Source organism: Thamnophis sirtalis, unplaced genomic scaffold (genome assembly GCF_051295495.1).
Source record: "Thamnophis sirtalis isolate CommonGarterSnake01/CBP01778 unplaced genomic scaffold, rThaSir2_p1.2 scaffold_8, whole genome shotgun sequence".
Lineage (NCBI taxonomy): Eukaryota > Metazoa > Chordata > Lepidosauria > Squamata > Natricidae > Thamnophis > Thamnophis sirtalis.
The window spans coordinates 6974326-7000033 of NW_028261388.1; the positions used below are offsets into that span (position 1 = coordinate 6974326).

General features: G+C 44.0%; 1 protein-coding gene across 11 annotated transcripts in view; it reads right to left on the reverse strand.

Moving 5' to 3' along the window:
- The window catches only part of DLG2 (discs large MAGUK scaffold protein 2), a 1057900-nt gene that overhangs the window by 119688 nt on the left and 912504 nt on the right, over window positions 1-25708 (reverse strand). Inside the window, exon 1 of one of the 11 annotated variants that reach the window (XM_087721039.1) lies at window positions 6124-6359. The exons of the other annotated variants lie outside the window; for them this stretch is intronic. The gene's annotated coding sequence lies outside the window, so the exon portion shown is untranslated. Of the gene's footprint in view, window positions 1-6123; window positions 6360-25708 lie in introns of those variants that run through there. 11 annotated transcript variants of the gene reach the window in all.

A 25708-nucleotide genomic window follows, 5' to 3' on the forward strand; every position in this document is an offset into this window, starting at 1 on the left:
AAGGATGCAAATGACCAGCTGCCTGCAAGGAATATAAATCATTCCGTTTCCCACCATCCAAGTCAGAGTTGAAGAAGCTTCTTGGATGAGAAGGGAAACGTCTTCAAAAGAAAAAAAAACAAGAAAGTCCAATTGCCTCCTGAAAAAAAGCACCTTTTGGATTTCCACGAAAGAGATTGATCACACTGCAGTCTATTCTGAGTTCTTTCCTATCAGATGCCTGGTTTAGTTATTGGGAATGCTATATTTATTGTAGTCCAGTAACCAAGTATCATTGTTTAGCTGAGTCATGTGATCTCACTGAAAACATTCCAATCGTTTGGGATGCAAGCCATCCTTGGCTTAGGGAATTATGGACTGGTTTCTCCAATCTTGTGTATTCCTGTCTAACAGGCGGGAGGGGTGGGGCAAATCTAGAAGGGCCTTATTTGTCCCTGTTTATCCACCCATCCACAAGTAACTCATCTGAACAAGACCAACTTAGGACACTCCTTAACAAAGCTGGGCTGTCAACCTTCCCTTGCTTTATTGTCCCAGCTGCAGTATCTATATTTTTATGCTTCATTTCCCCGGCATCATTTATAGCGGTACCCATGGTGATAAGCACAATGCAAATACTCTGACAGATGGATGCAGTTGCAGACTTTGCAAAAAAAAAAGAAGAGAGAGAGAGAGAGAGAGAGAGAGAGAGAGAGAGAGAGAGAGAGGAGAGACACACACACACACACAGAGAGAAACAGAGAAAGAAAGAGGGAAAGAGAGACAGAGAGAAGAGAGACAGACAGAAGGAGAGAAGGAGAGAGAGACACAGAGAGTGAGAGAAAAAAGGAGAGAGAAACAAAGAAACAGAGAGAAAGAGACAAAGACAGAGAGACAGAGAAAGAGAGACAGGGAGAAAGAGAGACAGAGAGAGAAAGAGAGAGAGAAGAGAGACAGAGAGAAAGAGAGACAGAGAGAGACAGAGAGAAAGATAGACGGAGAGAGAAGAGAGACAGAGAGAAAGATAGACAGAGAAAGAGAGAGAGAGAAAGACACAGAGAGACAGAGAAAGTGAGACAGAGAGAGAGAAGAGAGACAGGGAGAAAGATAGACAGAGAGAGAAAGAGAGACAGAGAGAGAGAAGAGAGACAGAGAGAAAGAGAGACGGAGAGAGACAGAGAGAAAGATAGACAGAAAGAGAAGAGAGACAGAGAGAAAGATAGACAGAGAAAAAGAGATAGAAAGACACAGAGAGACAGAGAAAGTGAGACAGAGAGAGAGAAGAGAGACAGGGAGAAAGATAGACAGAAAGAGAGACAGACAGAGAGAAGAGAGACAGAGAGAAAGAGAGACAGAGAGAGACAGAGAGAAAGATAGACGGAGAGAGAAGAGAGACAGAGAGAAAGATAGACAGAGAACGAGAGAGAGAGAAAGTCACACAGAGAGACAGAGAGAGAGAGAAGGAGAGAGAGAGACAAAGAAACAGAGCAAGAGAGATGGAAAGTGAGACAGAGAGAGATAAAGAAACAGAGCGAGAAAGAGACAGAGAAAGACAGAAAGAGGGAAAGTGAGACAGAGAGAGATAGAGATAGATAGATAGATAGATAGATAGATAGAAAGAGAGAGAGAGAGGGAGAGAAAGACAGGGAAACAGAGAGAAAGTGCACGAGAGAGAAGGGGGGAGTGAGAGAGAGACAGAGTTGGATTGGATAATAGGGATCAGATATGGATTGAAACCCACTCCCACCCGTGGATACGAAAAGAAGAAGAGCAAAACCTGTCTATTTAGCTATGTTCCTTCTTGCTCCTAGCAAACAGTCAAAGTGTATCCTCAATGCAATTAGCTCCTTTATTTTCCATGACTTCATCTAACCTTTTTTTTTTAAACTTGGTATGCTTTACTTTACCATATAACAGACAATTCCCTAATTCAATTCTACAGTCTCTTCTGATTTTTTTTTTACTATGGCGGTGACTCCACCTCACGATATTTGGAAGGGGTTGAGGGAGATACACCTGCTCTGCTCTCTACACCACGTGTAACTTTGCAAATATTTGGTAAGACCCCACTTGGAATACTGCATCCAGTTTTGGTCGCCACGACGTAAAAAAGATGTGGAGACTCTAGAAAGAGTGCAGAGAAGAGCAACAAAGATGATTAGGGGACTGGAGGCTAAAATATATGAAGAACTTTTGCAGGAACTGGGTATGTCTAGTTTAATGAAAAGAAGGACTAGGGGAGACATGATAGCAGTCTTCCAATATCTCAGAGGCTGCCACAAAGAAGAGGGAGTCAAGCTACTCTCCAAAGCACCTGAGGGCAGAACAAGAAGCAATGGGTGGAAACTAATCAAGGAGAGAATCAACTTAGAACTGAGGAGAAATTTCCTGACAGTTAGAACAATTAACCAGTGGAAGAACTTGCCTCCAGAAGTTGTGAATGCTCCAACACTGGAAGTTTTTAAGAAGATGTTGGATATCCATTTGGCTGAAGTGGTGTAGGGTTTCCTGCCTAAGCAGGGGGTTGGACTGGAAGACCTCCAAGGTCCCTTCCAACTCTGCTATTGTGTTGTTGCTTCTTCTTAGATATCTCTCCTGCAAAAAAACCCCAGACTTAATGTCATTTCAGCACAGAGAAATCGCTCCAATCCCCAAATCAGTTGTAGACATCTTTTCTTAGCTCTGCAACGTCCTCCTTGAAATTCACTAACGCAACTCTGCATAATTCACTTGGCTTGGGGAAAAAAATATGGTGTGCTTATACTGCACAAGTTTAAAAGCATTTTTAATTCAGAATCCCTTCTTTAACCATCTCTCGTCTGGGTTTTGCTGTTGGAATGGCTAGCCACGGAGTCAGATATTTTCATGGAATTGTCCACTACAGGTCCAAGGTGTCTATTTTGCTCCGTCATGGCCAATGAGTAAGTGAAATCGGGAGTTTCGTTCCAAAAGGCATCGCTTTCCTGAGGCTGAGAACAACTGGCTGTTTGATGACCCATTCATCCCACTTTAGAGATAGTCTCGTGAAGCTCCTTTGAAACCAAAATTTAGGTGGATAAGAACATCTCATCATGTCAAAGCTTATCTGAGATCAAGATGGGCAAATCCAGTCTCCTCCTCCAGCAGACCAATCTGCTCTAGCGGAACCAGTCATAAAATAATAATAATAACAACAATAAAAAACGTTTTAAAAAGTAAAAATTTAGGAGCTGGTGTTTAAAATGCCTCGGGGACACTTGACTGAACGTTTCCCAACCAGATCATAGAAATTTACTTGGATTTATACCGGGTGTAGCAGTTCTGCATGCAAGTATGCGGTAGTCAAAATAGAAATGACATATAGGACAGGACCAGCATTTCATATTGCTGCTATAAATTGCACGTACATGGGAAATAGAGATTCTAAATCTCACAGTTTTCCTAAGCTTTTTATATAAACAGATTCCATTTCAAGGGGGGGGGGAAATGCTAACATGGAATGTCAATGTATATTCTCAGTCATCCAGGTCATGGTTGTCCCAAAGGTGATTTTTCAAAAGTCAATTCGAATTTCTTGGGTCCCCCCCCCCTAAAACATTTCGCTTCTCATCCAAGAAGCTTCTTCAGTTCGGACTGAATGGTGTGGAACAGAAGGATTTAAGTTCTTTGCAATCATTCTGGTCTGCAGATAAATCTCCAAGTGTGTGTGTGTGTGGGCTCAACGGACACCTACCTTCAGAGTGCTAATGACCAGATATGAAAGGAATATAAACCCTTCCATTCCCCACCATTCAGTCAGAACCGAAGAAGCTTCTTGGATGAGAAGCGAAACCTCTTCAAGGAAAAACAAAGACGGCTATTCTGCTACGCAACAACAACTTTCACTGTGACAGTCGTAAGCAACACAGAGAGACAGTCTAAAAGCTAGTTAGATTGCCGGCAAGAAAATGATGCAATTCTTTTGCCAGGTATTATCAGAATAACAGCGTTGGAAGGGACCTTGGAGGTCTTCTAGTCCAACCCCCTGCTCAGGCAGGAGACCCTATACCATTTCAGAGAAATCATTCTCCGATCTTTTCTTAAAAGCCTCCTATGTTGGAGCACCCACAACCTCTGGAGGCAAGTTGTTCCACTGGCTTATTGTTCTAACTGTCAGGAAATTTCTCCTTAGTTCTAGGTTGCTTCTCTCCTGGTTTAGTTTCCATCCATTGCTCAAACTTACAAGATATCTGTTTTGCCATATTTTATGCCAACCTGATTTGGATGAGGAATACAGTGCACACAAACAGAAACCTATCTATCTATCTATCTATCTATCTATCTATCTATCTATCTATCTATCTATCTATCTATCTATCATCTATCTATCTATCTATCTATCTATCTATCTATCTATCTATCTATCATCTATCATCTGTCTTTCTGTCTGTCTGTCTGTCTGTCTGTCTATCTATCTATCTATCTATCATTCATCTATCTATCTATCTATCTATCTATCTATCTATCTATCTATCTATCTATCTATCTATCTATCTATCTATCTATCTATCATTTTGTGAGTGGAGTCATTCCTAAATAACACTTTATTCCTTTTTAAATTAAAGTTAAATTCAGAAACATTCTTAGGCCAACTTACTGAACTTGCAAAGTTATCAAAAAGAAACAAGCACTCCTTTAAACTCTGCATTGTCCAAAGTAAAGGTGAATTACATGGGGGCGGCCGGAGTGGGAGTGGGAATTAAAGCTTTTTTCCCCTTTCCTTTTTTAAGCATCTGAAGAAAACGAGGTAACAGAATAATAGGAGCGAGACAAGATTGAGTATTATTGCTATTTTTCGAGCGCAAAGGTGATGATGGTGTGTAGAGTATGGTGTGTGTGTGTGTGAAAATCCTTCGTTTGAAATAAAAACTGGACTCCTGCAACCGATTTTGTAGGCTGCTTAAACATTAGCACCCTATTCTCTTCACCTACTGCATGAAGTAAACAGGGCATGCATCATCAGAGTGAATAACCAGAATCTGGTTAAAGTTTGCATTTGTATTACCTTCCAAAACCTCGGTTATATTTCAGGAATATCCAAACCCATTCTCTCTCTCTCTCTCTCTCTCTCTCTCTCTCTCTCTCTCTCTCTCTCTCTCTCTCTCTCTCTCTCTCTCTCTCTCTCTCTCTCTCTCTCTCTCTCTCTCTCTCTCTCTCTCTCTCTCTCTCTCTCTCTCTCTCTCTCTCTCTCTCTCTCTCTCTCTCTCTCTCATCAATCTGTCTGTCTGTCTGTCTGTCTGTCTGTCTGTCTGTCTGTCTATCTTTCTATCTTTCTATCTATCTATCTATCTATCTATCTATCTATCTATCTATCTATCTATCTATCTATCTATCTATCTATCTATCCACATGTCTCATTTTTGTTGTAATATCACTGATGGCTGCCCGATCCACCAGGTGATGGGTTACCTGTTCTTCCTCTGGCTTTCTCTAGACATTCACTCGAGAAGACAATACGCGGAATCCATCTCTGTCAAACTCTGGACATGCAGCCTGCAACCTACACGCAATCCAGATGTAAACCGCCTGGAAATGCTTGCCGGCTCAATGTTAGCGTATGGCACTATCTCAGCGAACGGCTATTGAGACCGATTGTGCCAATCACACTTCAGACCTCTGGCTGCATGCGCCCAGCAACAACGGCGGTCCCCCCCCTCCAAAAAATGCAAATCTGAAACCGTAAGGTGTCGAATAATGGCGTTCAAAAAAAAAAGAGAGAGAGAGAGAGAAAGCTTTTTTTCTTAAGCGTTTTCCCCAAGCTTCCCTTGCCTCTCTCCTCTCATCAAAAAGCCAGCGGTTCAAAGCAAATAGTGATGCTGTTGCTATTAGCGCCTCTTAATAGCGGGCTAATTTTTTTTTTTTTTAAAAAGAAAGCCAAAAACTTGGGCTAATTTTTTTTTTTTGCAAGAATTGAACGATGCCCACCTGTCCCTTCCTCTTCTCCCCATCCCCTCCTATATAAAGATAACGCTTCGGCATGCTGCTAACCCCCCCCCCACACACCATTCTCTTGCCAGCGCCAAGATCTTGCAGCAGAAAAAAATCCATGGAAAGGCTGAAAGACAAATTAGCCATCGTCTTTAGTGGGGTGGGGGGGAAGAAACATTCCAAAGCTGCATCACTCACCTCCCCAAAGAGGCAGGTTTCACGGGAACAAAAGCAGAGACTCACTGAGCAGCAGAAGCAGCGGCAGCTTCACGAGAGGCCCCCCCACCCCATCAGCTGCTGAGTTCCCCCTCGCCGGTAGAATGAAGCCAAATCGCTCTGCACAGCCACCGAAGCTGATGCATTATAAAAAAAACCGGTACCTCCTAGACTCTCGTGTTTTACATCATAAGGGGAGGTCAGCTCAGCGACACAGACGGGGCGTGCTACACGCACACACACACACTCACACACACACACACACACGGTGTACGTGAGCTCGGTTATCGCTCGCCTCTGTCAACGTATTTGATCCAGCACTGGGCATGCAATTGGTGTTTTTTTTTTCAGAATTAGCACACCCCAAAAATGGGATACTGCATTTTTATGCTCTGGATAAGTCCTAGGAGGGTTGGATGCAACTTTAATTGCCTCTCAAAAAGACCTTGTTAAGGTGGAATCTTGTAAGAAGTTGGGTATGGTTAGTCTAGCGGCAAGAAGGGCTTGGCGGGGTGACATGAAGAGGGGGTAAATCTATTTTCGAAAGCACCTGAAATCAGGACAAGAAGTGATGGATGGATGGAATTGGGTATGTCTCGTTGAATGAAAAGAAGGACTAGGGGAGACATGATAGCAGTCTTCCAATATCTCAGGGGTTGCCACAAAGAAGAGGAAGTGAAACTATTCTCCAAAGCATCTGAGGGTGGAACAAGAAGCAACGGATGAAATTGGGTACATCTAGTTTGATGAAAAGAAGGACTAGGGGAGACATGATAGCAGTCTTCCAATATCTCAGGGGTTGCCACAAAGAAGAGGGAGTCAAACTATTCTCCAAGGCACCTGAGGGTAGGACAAGAGGCAATGGATGGATACTTATCAAGGAGGCTAAAACATAAGAACAACGTACGAAGACTGGAGGCAAAAACATAGGAAGAACGGTTGTGGGAATGGGGTATGTCTTCTTTAATGAAAAGATGGGCAGGATAGCAATAGCAATAGCAGTTAGACTTATATACCGCTTCATAGGGCTTTCAGCCCTCTCTAAGCGGTTTACAGAGTCAGCATATTGCCCCCAACAACAATCCGGGTCCTCATTTTACCCACCTCGGAAGGATGGAAGGCTGAGTCAACCCTGAGCCGGTGAGATTTGAACAGCCGAACTGCAGAACTGCAGTCAGCTGAAGTAGCCTGCAATGCTGCATTTAACCACTGCGCCCCTTGGAGGAGGTAACATAATAGCAGTCTTCCAATATTTGAGGGGGCCATCACCAAGAAGAGGGGGTTAACCTATTCTCCAAAGGACAAGAAGCTATGGGTGGAAAGTAATAAGAGAAGCGATGCAACCTAGAACTATAGGATAAATTTTCTGACAGTGGGAACAATTAACCAGTGGAACAACCTGCCTCCAGACCTTGTGGGTGCTCCAATACTGGAGGCTTTAAAGAAGAGAGTGGACAGCCAAATTGTACAGGGTCTCCTGCTTGAGCAGTGGGTTGGGATTATGGGACCTCCAAGGCCTCTTCCAACTTTGTTATTCAAGTCTTTCCTCTCCCACAGTCTTTCAAGATAGTTCACAATTACCGACCTTTATCAGGCTTGGAGAGCGGCCAGGTCGATATCTTTCAGACGCCGCAATACTTGGCAAGAATGCAAGGAATGAACTAATTGCCTCCTGCAAACTCCACTCCCCTTTCGCTCCTCTTTTATTTAGCAATAGCAATAGCAGTTAGACTTGTATACCGCTTCATAGGGCTTTCAGCCCTCTCTAAGCGGTTTATAGAGTCAGCATATTGCCCCCAACAACAATCCGGATCCTCATTTCACCCACCTCGGAAGGATGGAAGGCTGAGTCAACCCTGAGCCGGTGAGATTTGAACCGCTGAACTGCAGATAGCAGTCAGCTGAAGTGGCCTGCACTGCGCCACCTCGGCTCCTCCTCCTTTCCTCTGGGAGGGGCCATTCACTGTCCACTTGTGGCCTTAGTCCCAAGTTGACCCTTGTTCCTGATCTGTTCCCTTCATCTGGCAACTCTGCGCATGCGCACACTGGGAACAGGCTCCAGCTATTCGTCTGCCTCACTGATGTCTGACTCTGAAGGCAGCTGATAACTTCCAGAAGGCCTTGACCCCCTCTCTGCCTCCGACACAGAGCCCTCATAAGAGCCTTCCCCAGACTCCAGGACTGGCCCATGTTCCTCCCCAACCTCCTCACTGTCGGAACAGCTGTGAGGCCTAAATAAGAATTATTCTATTGGTAGAAGAGAATGCTTCTAGATCAGGGCTGAATTACGGGGTCCTTGGTGTTCTCTGAGCTTGGTGGTTTTTCTTGCAGACATTTCATTACTAGGTTACACCTCCTCGCCAACAAACAACACCCAGATGGGCAGAGGCACCAAAATTAACATGACTCCAACAATCCAGAAGGAAACAATACCCCATTCAAGGGATTGCCAAACAAACTAACAGTAAACAACAGCCCAATCATGGAACCACCAAGATTACCAAAACTGACAGGGCAGGCCACCAATATATACAATGAGAGCAAACCTCACTCCCTATTAGCCGGATGATGTTTCCTAGTTGAGTAATGAAACGTCTTCCAGAAAACAACCAAGCTCAGAGAACACCAAGGACCCCACATACTCTTTTCCTCCTCCTCCTCCTCCTCCTCCTCCTCCTCCTCCTCCTCCTCCTCCTCCTCCTCCTCCTCCTCCCCCCTCCTCCTCCTCTTTTTCCTTCTCCTCCTCCTCACTTCCTCCTCCTCTTCCTCCTCCTCCTCCTCACTTCCTCCTCCTCATCATCATCATCTTCCTCCTCCTCCTCCTCTTCCTCCTCCTCCTCACTTCCTCCTCCTCCTCTTCCTCCTTCTCCTCCTCTTCCTCCTCCTCCTCCTCCTCTCCTCCTCCTCCTCCTCCTCCTCCCTGCAAACAGCACTGATGATGTTAGTTGGGCCATGAAACATCTTCAAGAAAACAACCAAGCTCAGAGGGCACCAAGGATTCCACAATCATTATATTGGCTTGTTCCCCAATTTATCTAGACCAGACAAAAGGGTTCCATTTTGCTTTTAAGAACTTATTGGAGATGTTCGGGGCATTTGGGGAGTGTGTTGTTGTTTGCAACCCCCACCCCTCATGTTTTAAAATACAACAATCTCTTCATCCCATATCTCACTTCATTCTCTATTAGCCGATTTTAAAGCCTCGTCCATCCGAATCAGCAAAAGCCCATTAAGGGTTAACCAGAAATAAGAACATGTTTATTATAAACTTGACCTAATAAATCTATCTGCATTCCTTCCTTTGACATGCATTTCTCATTTTCTAAGATAAAGGTTCCCCTCGCACATATGTGCTAGTTGTTCCCGACTCTAGGGGGCGGTGCTCATCTCTGTTTCAAAGCCGAAGAGCCAGCGCTGTCCGAAGACGTCTCCGTGGTCATGTGGCCACGGACTCAACGCTGAAGGCGCATGGAACGCTGTTACCTTCCCACCAAAGGTGGTTTCTATTTTTCTGCTTGCATTTTTACATGCTTTCGAACTGCTAGGTTGGCAGAAGCTGGGACAAGTAATGGGAGCTCACGCCGTTACGCAGCGCTAGGGATTCAAACCGCCAAACTGCTGATGTTTTGATCGACAAGCTCAATGCCTTAGCCACTGAGCCACCGTGTCCCTTTCATTTTCTACCTTTAAACAAAACCGTCAAACTTCCATCATTCAGATCTAATCAATAAAGCGCCAATAAAAATTACAAGTAAAAACAGCCTCACGGTTTTAATCGAATAAATTTAAATGCAATAAATGAACTCTTTTCCATATAAATCTTATCTAGAAACAAAACCTTAAAACATCATTCAGTCCTAGTCAGAAAAAATACGTTCTATTATTTTCCCTTGCTCTTGTTCTTTAGTCTCTTCCAATGATATCCAAATACCTGGTTTCTTTTATTTTTTCTTTGTCTCTTCTCAACAAAGTTGCTGACAGCATTAAAAAAATCCCTTTTGTAAATCCAATATAGAAAGGTTATCTGAGTCACATTTCTGATCCATTATTTATGTGTCCTTTTTTACTTATTAAAACATCAACCAGCTTTATTTGAACGTTCGGTATTTTATCTTTTTCCATAACCGTCTTGAAGCCTTTCATTTTAAATCTACAATTACCAGGTAAATCATTTTCAGCCTTATCCCAAGTGTGTTCCTCTTTTGTAACATTATTTAGTCTTATCAATAATGATGTGTGCTTTAAAATTAACGTCCACTGTTCACAGATATCTCTCAATAGATTCATTGTTGAAATATTTTACTCCAGTCAGCATTATCGATTTGAGTTTAAGTATGTTTCTCCTTTAGTGGTGATCTTTATTTCACTCCGGCGCCCTCTAGTGTCCAACCATCAAAATCCCTTCTTATCAGTTTTTCTTCTGAAACCAAAACCATCAATAGTTTCATCCAGGGAGGATTCTTATATTCAATTTCAAAATAGCAAGAGCAATAGCAGTAGACTTATATACCGCTTCATAGGCCTTTCAGGCCTCTCTAAGCGGTTTACAGAGAGTCAGCATATTGCCCCCAACAATCTGGGTCCTCATTTTACCCACCTCGGAAGGATGGAAGGCTGAGTCAACCCTGAGCCGGTGAGATTTGAACCGCTGACCTGCTGATCTAGCAGTAGCCTGCAGTGCTGCATTTAACCACTGCGCCACCTTGCAGTGCTGCATTTAACCACTGCGCCAAATGGTATTAAGCCTATCTGAATCTTTAGTCCATTTATAACTTTCTAAAATTGACATGCTAATCATCTTTTTGCTGTTAATATTAAAAATTTAAATCCTCCAACTTGTCCCTAAAACTTCTAGCGTAAAAGATTACAGGAATATCACTGTCGAGCACTGTGAAAATCAAGAGATTCAGGCAGTTCAAGTGAGTATAAAGATTTATCGCAAGCTTAAGCTCTGTGGGAGAATCTGACCAACTAACGGTCAAGGGAAATGAGGCATTCGATGTGGGCTGGACTTAGATTGATTGCGAACTCTCAGGGATTCATGACTTATGACTTGTTTAACCCCTTCCTCAGGCTCAGCATGGTTATCTCCTACACTCGCCCAATGAATAACATTAACCTTCCCATTCCAAAAGTTCTCAATATTTTAATTTTTTTAATAAAAAATTAATCCTGAAGTGATTAACAAATAAAGATTGACTGAACTTTATATCCTTAATGGCTACATTACAATGATGCATTTAGATGGAATCCCTTGAGCTGCCTGACTTACAAGGAAAATTATTGGTACCTGCCACTATTCATGAGGAGCTGTTGTCCAGAATATGTATGGGCAATCTCACAACCTCTCCTTTCTCCGGAGAGATTTCAATAGCCAAGATTCCACATTCTGCTGTTAATTTTAGCCATATTGTCATCCCTACTCCTTCAGGGATGTCTTTGGTTTGCTACATCCTCACCCGAAACCCATCATTTTCTGTTCTGACTTAGGCTTCACAAAATAATGAAGCAGAATCCTTGACCCGACAAAACACCTTTTTATTAAGCTAATGTGAATTCCTCTCATTCACATCCAGCAAAGTCCAGGCAAATAGTCTTTCAAGAGTGAATTTACAACCACAGACCTTATCAGGCTTGGAGAGCTGCCAGGCCGATATCTTCCAAACGCAACGTTGTACAAGAAAATACTTGGCAAAGAGTCTCTGAGAGTCACGAACAAATCTTCACACTAATTAAGTGAACTAATTGTCTCCTGCAAACTCCCCTCCCCTTTCGCTCCTCTTTATTCCCTATGGGAGGGGCCATTCACCATCCACCTGTGCCTTTACTCCTGAGTTGGCCATTGTTCCTTAGCTGTTTCCATCTCCTGGCAGCTCTGCACAAGTGCTCATTAGGAACAGGCTCCAGTTGTTCTTCTGCCCCACTGATCTCCAACTCCGAAGGCAGCTGATAACTGTCAGACGGCCCTGGCTCCCTCTCTGCCTCCAACGCAGAGCCCTCATCAGAGCCTTCCCCAGACTCCAGGACTGGCCCATCTTCCTCCCCAACCTCCTCACTGTCTGACTCTGCCACCAGCTCCGCTGGCTGCTGGCGTGCCACATTTTCTTTAGTCACAAGGATTCAGTGTCTAGGTAACCAATGAATCTGATATTACAGTGGTCCCCTTCCATATTCGGAGTTCAAATTACATCTCAGGTTTGATACATTTTCTACTTTGCACTGAGACAATGGGACAGAGGTGCAGAAGGAGTAAGCGAAGCATTCCAGGTTTTGGAAAGGAATGACAGAAATCAGAATGTAAAGTTCTGATGTTTGTCCATCCCTGCAATCGCATGATTGCAATTTCGTCCCTCAGCTATTGGCCTTGTTTATGGTGGTTTGCAGCATCCCATGTTGACCTGATTGTGACATACAGTAGGATGATTTCTGGAAACCAGGGTTTACTTCTGATTTCCGGCAAAAAAAAAAAAAACACCTCCCATAGTGAACAACGGGTTTGCTTAACAATGGCTGCGTTTGACGAGGAGTGTTAGATTTTAATGTAATATGATTGCACATGTATACTGTCTTCTCTTATTTTTTCTTTAAAACTAAGTTATGTTAAGTATATTGATATGGAAGCATAAATACCATCAACATAGAATGGAGTTTGCTCAGAAGCTGAAATACACCAATGAGAGGAAGAGTGGGAAACAGAAGAGAGAAGAAAGATGGGAAGAGAGGGATAGGAGAGAGGGTAAGGGGGGAAGATGAGGAGCTTGTCAATCAGAAAGGTCAGCAGTTCGGCAGTTCAAATCCCTAGCCCCGCATAACGGAGTGAGCTCCCGTTACTTGTCCCAGCTTCTGCCAACCTAGCAGTTCGAAAGCACGTAAAAATGCAAGTGGAAAAATAGGAACCACCTTTGGAGGGAAGCAGGGGTGGGTTTCAACATTTTTTACTATCAGTTCAATGGGTGTGACTAGATGGTGGGGGCATGTGACTGCGGGAGTTCCGAGCATAATTATTGCAAATAAAGATGATTTATAATGGAACTCTTGTGAACATTTGTCTCCTGAGCCCACTTTACACACAAGTCTTCTTTATTGCTTTAAATGGATTCCTTCCCCAGGCCACCTCCAAAATGGAACCCCTTATTCCCTGTAATAATAAATAAAAGAAATCGATTTTTAAAAATCTCCACGTTTTAATGGCATGCTTTTCCAGAAAAGTTGGGCTTTATTTTGTATATTAGAGATGACTTTTCATGTTTAAAAGTAGGGTGATTTTTCTATTTTTTTCAAAAGCACGCAGCTCGGCCAATGATTTCTTGGTGTTCCCTATTTCTTCTTTCCTACCGATGGTTTCAGTGCTGGCTGTGGCTGAATATGAGCAGCTGGTTTGAGATAGCAGGCTGAACCAAGGTAGGCCTCAAGCCTGAACCAAACTAGGGTCTCATGATATTAAGCTTTAACTGTTCATATATAGAAATTGCAAAGGTTTGCTTTTAGGACATGGTGCGGTTAGACACAGGTTAGAGGCACATGAAAACTGCTGAGCAAAAGTCTCTATTTTAATATATCTGTCTGGAAGGACACAATTTACTTCCTCAAATGTATACTATGTTGACTGTTGGCTGACCATGTATTATAATTTCCTGTAGACATAATACTGCTGTAATTTAAGGGCGAATCTTGAGGGGTGTTTCCAAAACTAACAGATGGCTTTATCTGAACGCGATAAACTATATAAGGGATTTCCTGCCTATCACTCGGGGTTCAGGCCTTTGTCTCTGAACTTGCGCAATAAACTATTCCTTCCCTGGAGAGCTGGCTTGCGTGTCCTGTTTTTTCTACAACAGGTTGATGACAAAAGAAATGTTGTGGCATCTGGAATTTGCACACAAGTAAGATAATTCCTCTGGTTTTCTACTGTAGGAAGTTAGCACCCAACCCTCTTCTAGGAAAATGAAATATTTTAGGAAATATTAATATTTCCCCAAAAGCGAGGGAGAAATTCAGCCCCCTCCCTTGTCAATGGGACATTAAGGGCCTGAGCCAGTATATTCCATATAACAAAGATCTACCCACTTCAGCTCCAGGGTGATGGGATTAAGACATGGCCCTTAGGACACGATAGGATTAGCCATTCTCCCCATCTCACCACATGGCACTTGGGAAGATTACATCACCCAGCAAGGCTCAACCAAGCCTGGGACTCAGGACAGCCTGCATGGCCCCATGGGAGTCTGACAACCAATCAGAATACAAGCTCAAACTCAAAAGCCCAGATAGGGCATAAAACCCAGGCACTCTCAGCATCTCTGCCCTTCCCTCCCCAGGACCTCAAACCACGTGGTCCTGTCCATCATCAATAAACCTTCTTTCCAAGCAACTTCCATGAATCCAGTGTCTTTCCCGTCACTTGGAACTGAACCCAATGTGGGCATTTCTTCCAACACTACCAATAACGTTCAACACAGAGGTGGGTTCCTACCAGTTTGCACCTATTCAGTAGAACCGGTTCGTCAAATCTACCAAACCAGTTAGAAGAGGTTCCACCAGTGGACCCGGAAAGCAGGCCACACCTACAGAAGAGGTTCCAAATTTTTTTGAAACCCACCACTGCCACACCACACACACACACACACACAGAGAGAGACAGACTGACACAGAGAGAGAGAGAAAGAGAAAGAAAGGAAGAAATAAATAAATAAAGAAAGAAAGAAAGAAAAAAGAAAGAAAATGAGTGAGAGAGATATGAAAGAAAAAAAGAAAAAAGGGACAGAGAGACAAAAGGAAAGAAAGAAAGAGAGAGAGAGAGAGAGAGGGAGAAAGAAAGAAAGAAAGAAAGAAAGAAAGAAAGAAAGAAAGAAAGAAAGAAAGAAAGAAAGAAAACACATGGCCGGCAAGCCACTCCCACCAGGTCACATGGCCGGCAAGCCACTCCCACAAAGGAGGCCACATCCACAGAGTAGGTTCCAAATTTTTTTGAAACCCACCACTGGTTCAAGACTTCAAAGTGGTTCCTGATATTCTCCTTGAAAATGGTGGGTTTATGTTCAAGATTATGTCATGGAAACTGACCGCCTTCCCTTTATCCTTTCATCCCCGTTCCTTCTCCTGATTCCTCCTCCTCCTGGTCCTCCTTGGATTGCTTGTGAGAATGTAAGAATTCTAAACTGATTTCTCTCTTGATTCTGCCTTCACACTCTGTATTTACTTCGTCTACACCAGTGGTAGGATGCTGCCGGTTTAACAACCCGTACGGGTGAGTGCATGTTTCACGCAGCACTCAAAATGGAGCATTTGGAAGCTCAGATGCTTACCTTCCAAGTCAACAACGGTAAGTAGAACAGCGAGGTGGGTGGGGGGGAGAAATCAGCTCTGCTGCGTGATTGACATGAGCTAGAAAGCAGGAAATAGGGCGGGGTGGGGGGTGGATGGGTGGGGCCAACTGATTATCAGAGCTACCGGTTCACCCGAACCGGTCCAAACTGGCTGAATACCACCTCTGCCCTACAGCCAAATACAAATAAAAGTACCATTTCCTCTAATGAGGACTATTTTCTTAAAATTCACGCTCCTTCTCCTGAACACTGATAGCCGGTGAAGAGGTCAAGTGGGTTTTTATTTATTGCGTTTTTAAATTTGGAGGCAAACACTTTTGATGCTGTTCTTTTTATGTTCCTTTCGAGAATTCTTGATAATGGTCTTTTGAAATCTCTTGTTAATGTAGGCAAGATATAAACTTATTTTATAAAGATAAAGCGACTTAAATGTTACGGTCGGCCACCAGGCAAAATAAGTGCATCTGTTTTTTGTTTTTTTTGAAGTTTCAGAGAGCTTTTTTTCCTTGTCGAAGGAACATATGAAAATGCTCTTCTGAAAAATATGAATATTGAATATGTGGCTTTAAAAAATTAAAGAAAATGCTTTTCAAGTCCTTCATGTACATTTTTATCCAGCTTGGTCTCAAACTAATGTTTTAAAGCACGAATACGCAATCCTATAACTGGCTACTTCCTGTTGGGGCCCTAAGGTGTGCAGGTGAGGAGTGGCTGGGAGGGGAGGGGCGAGTAGAGGATGGCAAGGTGCCCCTTGATGTAAGTGACATCAAGTTGGCCACGCCCATCCAGTCACATGACCACCCAGCCACGCCCACCCAGCCGCTCATTAGGCAGATCATATTAGTGGTCCGCGGGATTTAAAATTATGAATTTATTGGTCTCTGAGGTCTGAAAGGTTGGGGACCCCTGCTTATAACACTACTTCAGCCTGTGTAATGGTAGAGCTGGTCTCACACTATGGACCATGAACCTCCAAAATATCTCATCCTATGCAAAAGGTAGATTTACACATTTGACAAAGAGAGGGGGAATAATGAGGAAAGAAAATGTAACCATGTAGTGACTAAGGACACCGTCAGAGATAGGCAAGTTTCCTTCCCAAGGTGGCAAGAGGTAAAACATTTTTTAAAGTCCAGAATATTCAGATAACATTTGGAAGTGACTCAGAGAGACACCTCCCTAATTCACTGCAGTATAAGAGGGAGGGCAGGGGACAGACGCCAATCAGACCTGCATGATTCTGTTATATTATAAAGCTACTCAATAAATATGTTTTATTTTTTCTGTGGAAAGCTAGACCAAGCTTTCTGGAATTGCCCTGTGGCCAATTAAATAGATAGATGATGATGATAATGATGATGATAATAGATAGATAGATAGATAGATAGATAGATAGATAGATAGATAGATAGATAGATAGATAGATAGATAGATAGATATGGATAGATAGATGGATGGATAGGTAGATAGATAGATTGATTGATAGATAGATGGATAGATGGATACACGGATAGATGGATGGATAGGTAGATAGAGAGATGGATGGATAGATAACTAGATAGATAGATAGATAGATAGATAGATAGATAGATAGATAGATAGATAGATATAGAGGGATGGATAGGATAGATGGATGGATAGGTAGATAGATAGATGGGTGGATGGATGGAAGGAAGGATAGATAGATAGATAGATAGATAGATAGATAGATAGATAGAGATATAGAGATATAGATAGAGATATAGAAGGGTAGAGATATAGAAGGGTAGATAGAGATACATAGATAGAGATGGATAGACGGATGGATGGATGGATGCATGGACAGATAGGTAGGTAGGTAGGTAGGTAGGTAGGTAGGTAGATGGATGGATGGATGGATGGGATAGATATATAAATAGATATAGAAGGATGTATAGAGATACATAGATAGAGATGATAGATGGATGGATGGATGGATGGATGGATGGATAGGTAGGTAGGTAGGTAGATAGATAGATAGATAGATAGATAGATAGATAGATAGATAGATAGATAGATAGATAGATAGATAGATAGATAGATATAGAGGGATTGCTGGAGATACATAGACAGAGATGGATAGATGGATGGATGGATAGATAGATGATAGATATAGAGGGAAGGATGGATGGATAGAAATAGATAGATAGAGATGGATAGAAGGATGGATGGATGGAGATAGAAGGAAAGGGGAGTGGTTGTCGTAGGAGACAACAGTTCATATTTCTGAAGACTTTGCTCATTGCATTTTGTGCATCAAAGACTGCTTGCCAGAACTTAATTTGCAGCCTTTCAGCTGGGAGCTCATGGCCTTGCAATTATCGCAAGGAACTGATAAAATCTGTAGTGCAGTTAACTCCTTGAAGGACTCTTGGCTGGACTTTTCAGTGGGTGAATGCAATTAATTCACAAGAGGTAAGTTTTGTGACAAGGAGTCTGATTTTTGCTTCTGCTAAGGCTGGGTCAGAACATCCAACGTTTTATTAAAGGAAGCCCTCCAAACTCATTACGAATTCTCATGATCAAACCTGGCGAAGGGCAAGAAAAACCCACCAAAGAGGAGGAATGGCCTCATCCTTATTTTTAACCTCTCTCTCTCTCTCTCCTCAGAGGCAGTCAAATGGAAACTCCCCCCCCCCGTTGCTTTAAGCATTATTAGGTCAAATTTAATTTTCCACTCCGCTTGCCGAGGAAGACTCTCCCTGCGACACTTGTGACAGGAGTCTCTTCCGTTTTGAAATTTCAGATGGTCAGGAAAAGTACAGGAGACTGTACTTTGTTTACAGGGAGCTCACGCGCTCGCCCCACCCTGAGGATTTTCTTTCAACCCCCCCCCTCTCTTATATGACTCAAAGTGTACAAAGGAGAAAGGACAGCTTTTGACCCATTTTGCCGATGGATTTCACTTCTGCCTGGCTCAAGGCGTAAATGCTTGGCTTGTAATCGGGAAGGCCGCAGCCCTCGTTAGCTTTACCCACAATCGCTAAGCAAGATGAATATCTCACAACCGCTTCATTCATTGCCTCAATGCGGACCTACAAGGTCCTTTCAGAAACCCTTTCTTTGCCTGCCAAGAACACACAACCACAAAGTCAGTGGTAGATTTCGCTTTTCTTGTGTTCAAACCAGATCTGGGTACTTGAGAGACCGCCTGCTGCCAATTACCTCCCACAGACCCATTAGATCTCACAGGGTTGGCCTCCTCCGGGTTCCATCTACTAGCCAATGACATCTGGCTACTACCCAGGGGAGGGCCTTCTCTGTGGCAGCTCCGGCCCTCTGGAACGAACTCCCCGCAGGGATTCGGACCCTCACCTCTCTCCAGGCCTTCCGAAAAGCTGTCAAAACCTGGCTTTGTCGGCAGGCCTGGGGTTGATGAGTTCCCTCCCCTCTCGACTTGTATGGTTGTGTGACTCTTGCTTATTTTAATTATCTGTATTTCGTTTTATGTTCCCCTTTTTCCCCTTTTGAATTGTTCACCGCCCTGAGTCCTCCCGGAGAAGGGCAGCATACAAATAATAAAATTCAATTCAATTCAATTCAAAGGTGGGTTCCTAACGGTTCAGTCCGGTTTGGCCAAATAGGTACTGTATTTTTCAGAGTATAAGACGCACCTTCCCCCCCCCCAAAAGAGGGTGAAAATTTGGGTGTGTCTCAGTGGTGGGATTCAAATAATTTAACAACTGGTTCTCTGCCCTAATGACCAGCTGGGTAGTGGGGGCTCAGTGGTCATGTAACCGTGTGGGCATGGCCAACTCAATGTCATTCACATTGAAGGGTGCTTCATCTGAGCTGTTAAAATGTAGTAAGGGTTAACCGGAGAGACAGTTTCTGTAAGGAGGGCAATAAAGATGAGGCCAGAAACAACACCAGAATGTTTCCTTCCTGCCTTCCTTTCAGGATTAGCCCTGTAAAGTGGAAAAAAACAAAAGAAGATTTCTTCCAACAACTGGTTGTCCGAACTGCTTAGAAAGTTAACAACCAGTTCTCCCGAATAGGTGCGAACTGGCTGAATCCCACCACTGGTGTGTCTTATACACTGAATGTCCCTCCCCCCCCCATTGACCCCACCTTCTCGCCTCCTGTAGAGGGCATTTTTAGAGGCTTTTTAGAGTTCTCTGGGAGCAACTAGCTCAGTCTGACTCAGAGCTCTGGCCTTTCATGAGGACAGAGTTGAAATCCTCTCTGAAACAGCTGTAAAAGGTGCATGTGTGAGGAGGGGGGAGGAATTCAAAAAGTTTGATTGCATGCAGAACCCACGTTGCCTTTTCAAACACACAGAGACACAGACACACACACACACACACAAATACAGAGCTGGATAAAAGTATATAAGCCCAGCTTCACTGAAAAGGAAACGTGATTCACCTGCAATCAAAGGCTCGATCGGAAGGCATCAGGGGAAGGGGGGGGGGGTATGGCAGAGGAGCTGCTTTCAAGCCTTTGGAAAATATATCCAATCCAACTTCTGTGTTTGTGTTTGTTTGAGAGTGAGAGAGGGATCCAAGTTATCTGTGTGTGTGTGTCTGTTTGAGAGAGGGGGGAGGGAGGGAGAGAGGGAGGAAGGAGGGGGAGGGAGAAGAAAAAGAATGGGAAAACTTATTTTGCAAGGGGGAAAAATGCTGTCGCTTTAAATCGGAACTGAGCATGCCTGGCTGTGGAATTCTGGGAGCTGAAGTCCACAAGTCTAAAAAGCTGCCTCACCAGCCATAAAACTCACCGCACGTCACTGATCCCAAGGAAATATAAACTGAGGCCGGAAAAAGGCCCCCTTCAATAATAGAAAAAGAGAGGGAGAGAGGAGGAGAGAATGAAAGGAAGATGGGGGAAAGAAGAAAGAGGTAAGGAGAGGAGGATGGAAGGGAAAGGAAGAGAAAGAGAGAGGGTAGGAAGGGGAAGAGGAAGAGGGGGAGCGGGAGAAAGGCAAGGGAAGAAGGAAGGGGAAGGAGAGGAAGAAAGAAGAAAGTAGAGAAGGGAGGGAGGGAGAAAAGAAAGGGAAAATGAGGTGGTGTCACAACGGGAAGAAGGGATGGTAAATAAACCAAACCCAAATTGTATATTATAACCCATTAAATGAAATATTAAATGTATAAGAATGATAAATGTACAGAAGAATAACAACTATGTGAATGTATACTTAAAATGCTATGTAAGAATAAAAAATAAAAAAAAATTCTCAAAAAGTTTTTTTTAGCAAGGGATTCTCTGATTGCTGGGTGGGCATGGCCATGGTGAGTGTGGCCTAGTCAGCCTCCTGCACTATGGTGAGGGGGGGAGATTTTGCCCACCCCGGGCTCCAGAGGTCCTCTGGAGGCTGGAAACGGCTCATTTCTGCCTTCCCGAACTTCTGGTAGGCCCGTTTTTCGCCCTCCCCGAGCCTCCGAATGCTCCCTGCACTTACCTGCATCCACAATGGGCTGCGTGGGGCAGTGGTGGTTGCAAATATTTTTACTAGCGGTTCAGGTGAGCTCATGCATACACACAACGCTTCTCTGCATGCGCAGAAACTTCCAGACAGGTGGGCGGGGCCCAGTGGTGGATTTCAAAAAATTTTCGAACCTATTCTGTGGGTGTGGCCCCCTTTGTGGGAGTGGCTTGCTGGCCATGTGAACTGGTGGGAGTGGCTTGCTGGCCATGTGTTTTCTCTCTCTCTCTCTCTCTCTCTCTCTCTCTCTCTCTCTCTCTCTCTCTCTCTCTCTTTCCTTCCTTTTGTCTCTCTGTCCCTTTTTCCTTTTTTTCTTTCATCTCTCTCTCACTTTTTCTTTCTTTTTTCTTTTTTTCTTTTTTTCTTTCTTCCTTTCTTTCTCTTTCTGTGTGTGTGTGTGTGTGTGTCAGTGATGGGTTTCAAAAAAATTTGGAACCTCTTCTATAGGTGTGGCCTGCTTTCTGGTGGAACCTCTTCCAACCGGTTCGGTAGATTTGACGAACCGGTTCTACCGAATAGGTGCGAACTGGTAGGAACCCACCTCTGGCGGGGCCTGCCACCGCAGCTACTACCAGTTCAGCTGAACTGTGCCAAAACGGGAGCAACCCACCATTGGCGTGGGGACTCCTGGGGAGTTGAGGGGCAGGCAGGGCCAGCCAGGAGTGGGATTTGGGGGGGGGGATCTCCAAATTGCACAGAATCTCAGGTAGAGGTTCTCCCGAACCCCTGCAAATCCCCAGCAGCCCGGCCCTGGTTTAAAGTTAACCTAGATTTCTTCCAAGCGGATCATTCTGCTGCTTGTCACAACTAAACGATTTTCTGTTCCAAAACGTGTTCTGAGCATTGCAAGTTAATCAGAAACATGACCTTAGAGGAAGTTAATTAGTAACATCCTCCTCCCCCCACCGCCCCATCTCCTTGATCTGTTAAGCTTGGAGAAGGAAAACGTCAGAAACGGAATACGGAACAGACAGGAGTGCTGAATTAGCACACGAGGCCCGAAAAGGAATGAAGGAATTGGGGGGAAATGAAAATGCAAATACCCAGTTATGCAAATATGACTCTTTTGTTCCGCGGTGACTAAGCAGAGAAATGCAAAAAAAAAAAAAAAAAAAAAAAGGGTTACGCGAATTGAGGAAACCTCACCCCAACGGAGCGAAACTATCAGGGTGCCAGAAAGTGACTAATTAATTACAGTGATTAGAGGAACTTGATTATGGGGTCTGTATTCAAAACATCCTGCGGGCCCTTTGCCTACTGTTTACTCCGAGCCTTTGTGGTGCCAGGACTCACAGACCTCTTGTTCTGCGTCAATCTTCTTGTAAAATCTCATTCACACAAGCGTCTCGCTCAGGCTCCCGTGAAAGTTAGCGGAGCATTGTACCGTTAGAGGCACGTCCTATGGGATTTGAAAGGACTCCGGTTGGAGCAGTGGTGGGTTTCAAAAATTGTTCGAACCTACTCTGTGGGTGTGGCTTCCTTTGTGGGAGTGGCTTGCCACCCATGTGACCGGATGGGAGTGGCTTGCCGCCCATGTGACCGGATATGAAGATGCCGACGACACTTGTCAGAACCACCTTAAATTACCTCACACACAGCACTGGCCTGCATAAGAATAGGATGTAAGCTTGTTTTTTAAAAGGCATCTTTGGTTTGCGTTAAAACAACTTCAACACACGCAATGTTCTGATTGCACCACAAACGCAGTAGCCATCCTTACCTTTCACAGACGCACTGAGTTTTATAAATATGAGCATGATAGTGTAGAATAATCATATCCAAGGACCAGTGGTGGGTTTCAAAAAACTTTGGAACCTCTTCTGTAGGTGTGGCCTGCTTTCCGGGTCCACTGGTGGAATCTCTTCTAACCGGTTCGGTAGATTTGATGAACCGGTTCTACCGAATAGGTGCAAACTGGTAGGAACCCACCTCTGGGTTTGAGTTAGGAAAGTTTGTCAAAGGAGTTGCTGAGGAGGTGGAAAGTTGCAGCTCCAATGAGAGGAACAAGTAACGAATGGTGGAACAATACTGCCTACTGTTCTGACCTTGGCTTCTCCAGCAGCACGAAGCGGAGTTCTCATCCCCATAAACCCCTTTTATTTAATTTACAGTGAATTCCTCTCTAGCAAAGTCTATAGTCTTTCAAGATAGTTCACAGTTATTGACCTTCATCAGGCTTGGAGAGTGGCCAGGCCGATATCTTTCAGACGCTGCAATACTTGGCGTGAATGCAGGAATGAACTATTTGTCTCCTGCAAACTCCACTCCCCTTTCGCTCCTCTTTTATTCCCTATGGGAGGGGCCATTCACCGTCCACCTGTGGCCTTACTCCCAAGTCGAGCCATTGTTCCTTAGCTGTTCCCTTCGTCTGGCAACTGCGCATGCACACACTGGGAACAGGCTCCAGCTATTCTTCTGGCACATTAATCTCCGACTCTGAAGGCAGCTGATAACTGTCAGACAGCCCTGGCCCCATCTCTGCCTCCAACGCAGAGCCCTCAGCAGAGCCTTACCCAGACTCCAGGACTGGGCCATGTTCTGAGTGATGTCAAGTTGGCCACACCCACTCACTCACATGCCCCCCCCACATCTAGTCACGCCCATTGAACTGGTAGTAAAAAAATTGTAATCCACCCTTGCTTCTCACTAAAGGTGGTTCCTATTTTTCTACTTGCATTTTTACGTGCTTTTGAACTGATAGGTTGGCAGAAGCTGGGACAAGCCACAGGAGCTCACTCTGTTACGCGGCGCTACAGATTTGAACTGCCGAACTGCTGACCTTTCTGATCGACAAGCTCAACATCTTAGCCGCTGAGCTAAGCCTTCCCCAGACTCCAGGACTGGCCCATGTTCCTCCCCAACCTCCTCACTGTTGCTGAACCAGTGCTGATTGATATCCAGCCCCGTTTAGATGGAATGGGTGATGTGGATTTTAATACTGTATTTTTTATTTTCTTATTCTATTTTTTAAATTCAAATGTTTCTTGTCTGTTGTGAGCCACCCAGAGTCCCCTGGGAGTGGGTGGCATACAAATTCTAATAAACTTGAAACTTGAAATAAGTCCAATTCTGAGCTGAATATTGCTGGGGAAGTAAACTTGCCAGAAAAAGAAATGTTCTCCATAAACACAATAGCCGAACTCTCTACAGCAGGGATGTAGATCCAGCCTGTTTTATCAAGAGTTTCATGGGTTGACTGAAGGCAAGCAGAAAATGGAGCACTGCAAAGATCCAGTTGGTGGTTTGAAATCCAACACCTGAGATCTCAAATCTCAAAATTGACCCCACAGGAGCTCCTCTGTAACAGACAATGATGAGAACAATAAACGAAGCAACGTTGTCATTTCGCATGCTGCAGGAGGATCTTCATTATGTGCACACTTCAAACCCGAGAATACACTAAGGCAGAAGCTTGTCCGTTCCAAGGATAAAACACACAGACACAAACTGAGCAACGTGGTATGTACACTACAATGCAGTGAGCCATATGCAGATCTGTACATTGGGGAAACAAAACAACCACTTCACAAACACATGGCACAACGTAGGAGAACAAATCTATCAGGACAAGATTCAGCAGTCCACCTGCATTTAAAAAACAAAGCCCACTCTTTGGAAGATAGATAAGCCCACATTTTGGACAGAGAGGACCGCTGGGTTGAAAGAAGGATCAAAGAAGCCATCTAGGTCAAAACTGAACAGCCCTCTCTCAACAGAGGGGGAGGGATACGACATCATCTATCTCCAGTGTACACCACAGTCCTTTCAACAGTTCCAAGAAGGCTCCACACCCATTTGCACTACTCAGGTGACCCTGAGGACACAGGTAAACCTCCAAGTGGCCTCAATGACTCTCTAAAGAGGATGCAAATGACCAGCTGTCTGCAAGGAATATCAATCCTTCCATTCCCTGCCATCCAGTCAGAGCTGAAGAAGCTTCTTAGATGAGAAGCAAAAGGTCTTTAAAGAAAAAAATCAGAAAGTCCAGTGGCCTCTTGAAAAAAGCACCTCTGGGACCAACATCTGATAACATCTGTCCTAGATGCTCCATAACTACTTCTTACGAATTCCCCGGATGACTGGGTGCATTTTATGCAAATCTTTGCTGGCAGAGAAAGAACCTCATAACTCACAAGCTGTTGCTAAGTCTCCATTAGCAGTCTGCAGAATTTGTGCTTTACTAATGGCAAATTAATTTTGGATTGATTGGAAGTTGTACTGTCTGGAGCAAAATATTATGTAGGACTTTAGAGTCTTACATCATTCTTCCTTTGCTTTACTTTTGCCTTTTTTGTTCATTTTCTTGTCGTATTTTACTGTGTCTTAACTTTTTGTTCTTGTTCTATGAAGGCTACTGGGTCTGTGACCTGTATTAAATTACTAGCAGTCCTCAATCTGCAGCTCAAAGTTTCAAGGACACCACAAAAAGGGACTTACAACAAGTCCTTGCCCTTAACAACCGTTGTTGCCACATCCCCATAGTCATATGATCAAAATTCAAGCACCTTATTACAGGCATGTATTTATGGTAGTTGTAGCATCCCAAGGTCATGTGATCCTCTTTTGCAACCTTCTGATGGTTGTGGCCCACCAGCTACCAATGGAGCTGGCGGCAGACTCGGACGAGGTTGGGGAGGAACTTGGCCAAGTACTGGAGCCTGGAGAAGGCTTTGATGGATGCTCTGCATTGGACGCAGAGGTAGAGTCAGAGCCATCCCAACATTTCCCAGCCACCAGAGAGGCAGCTGCCTTCAGAGGCTGAAATAAGTTTGGAGGAAGAACAGCTGGGTTTGTTCCA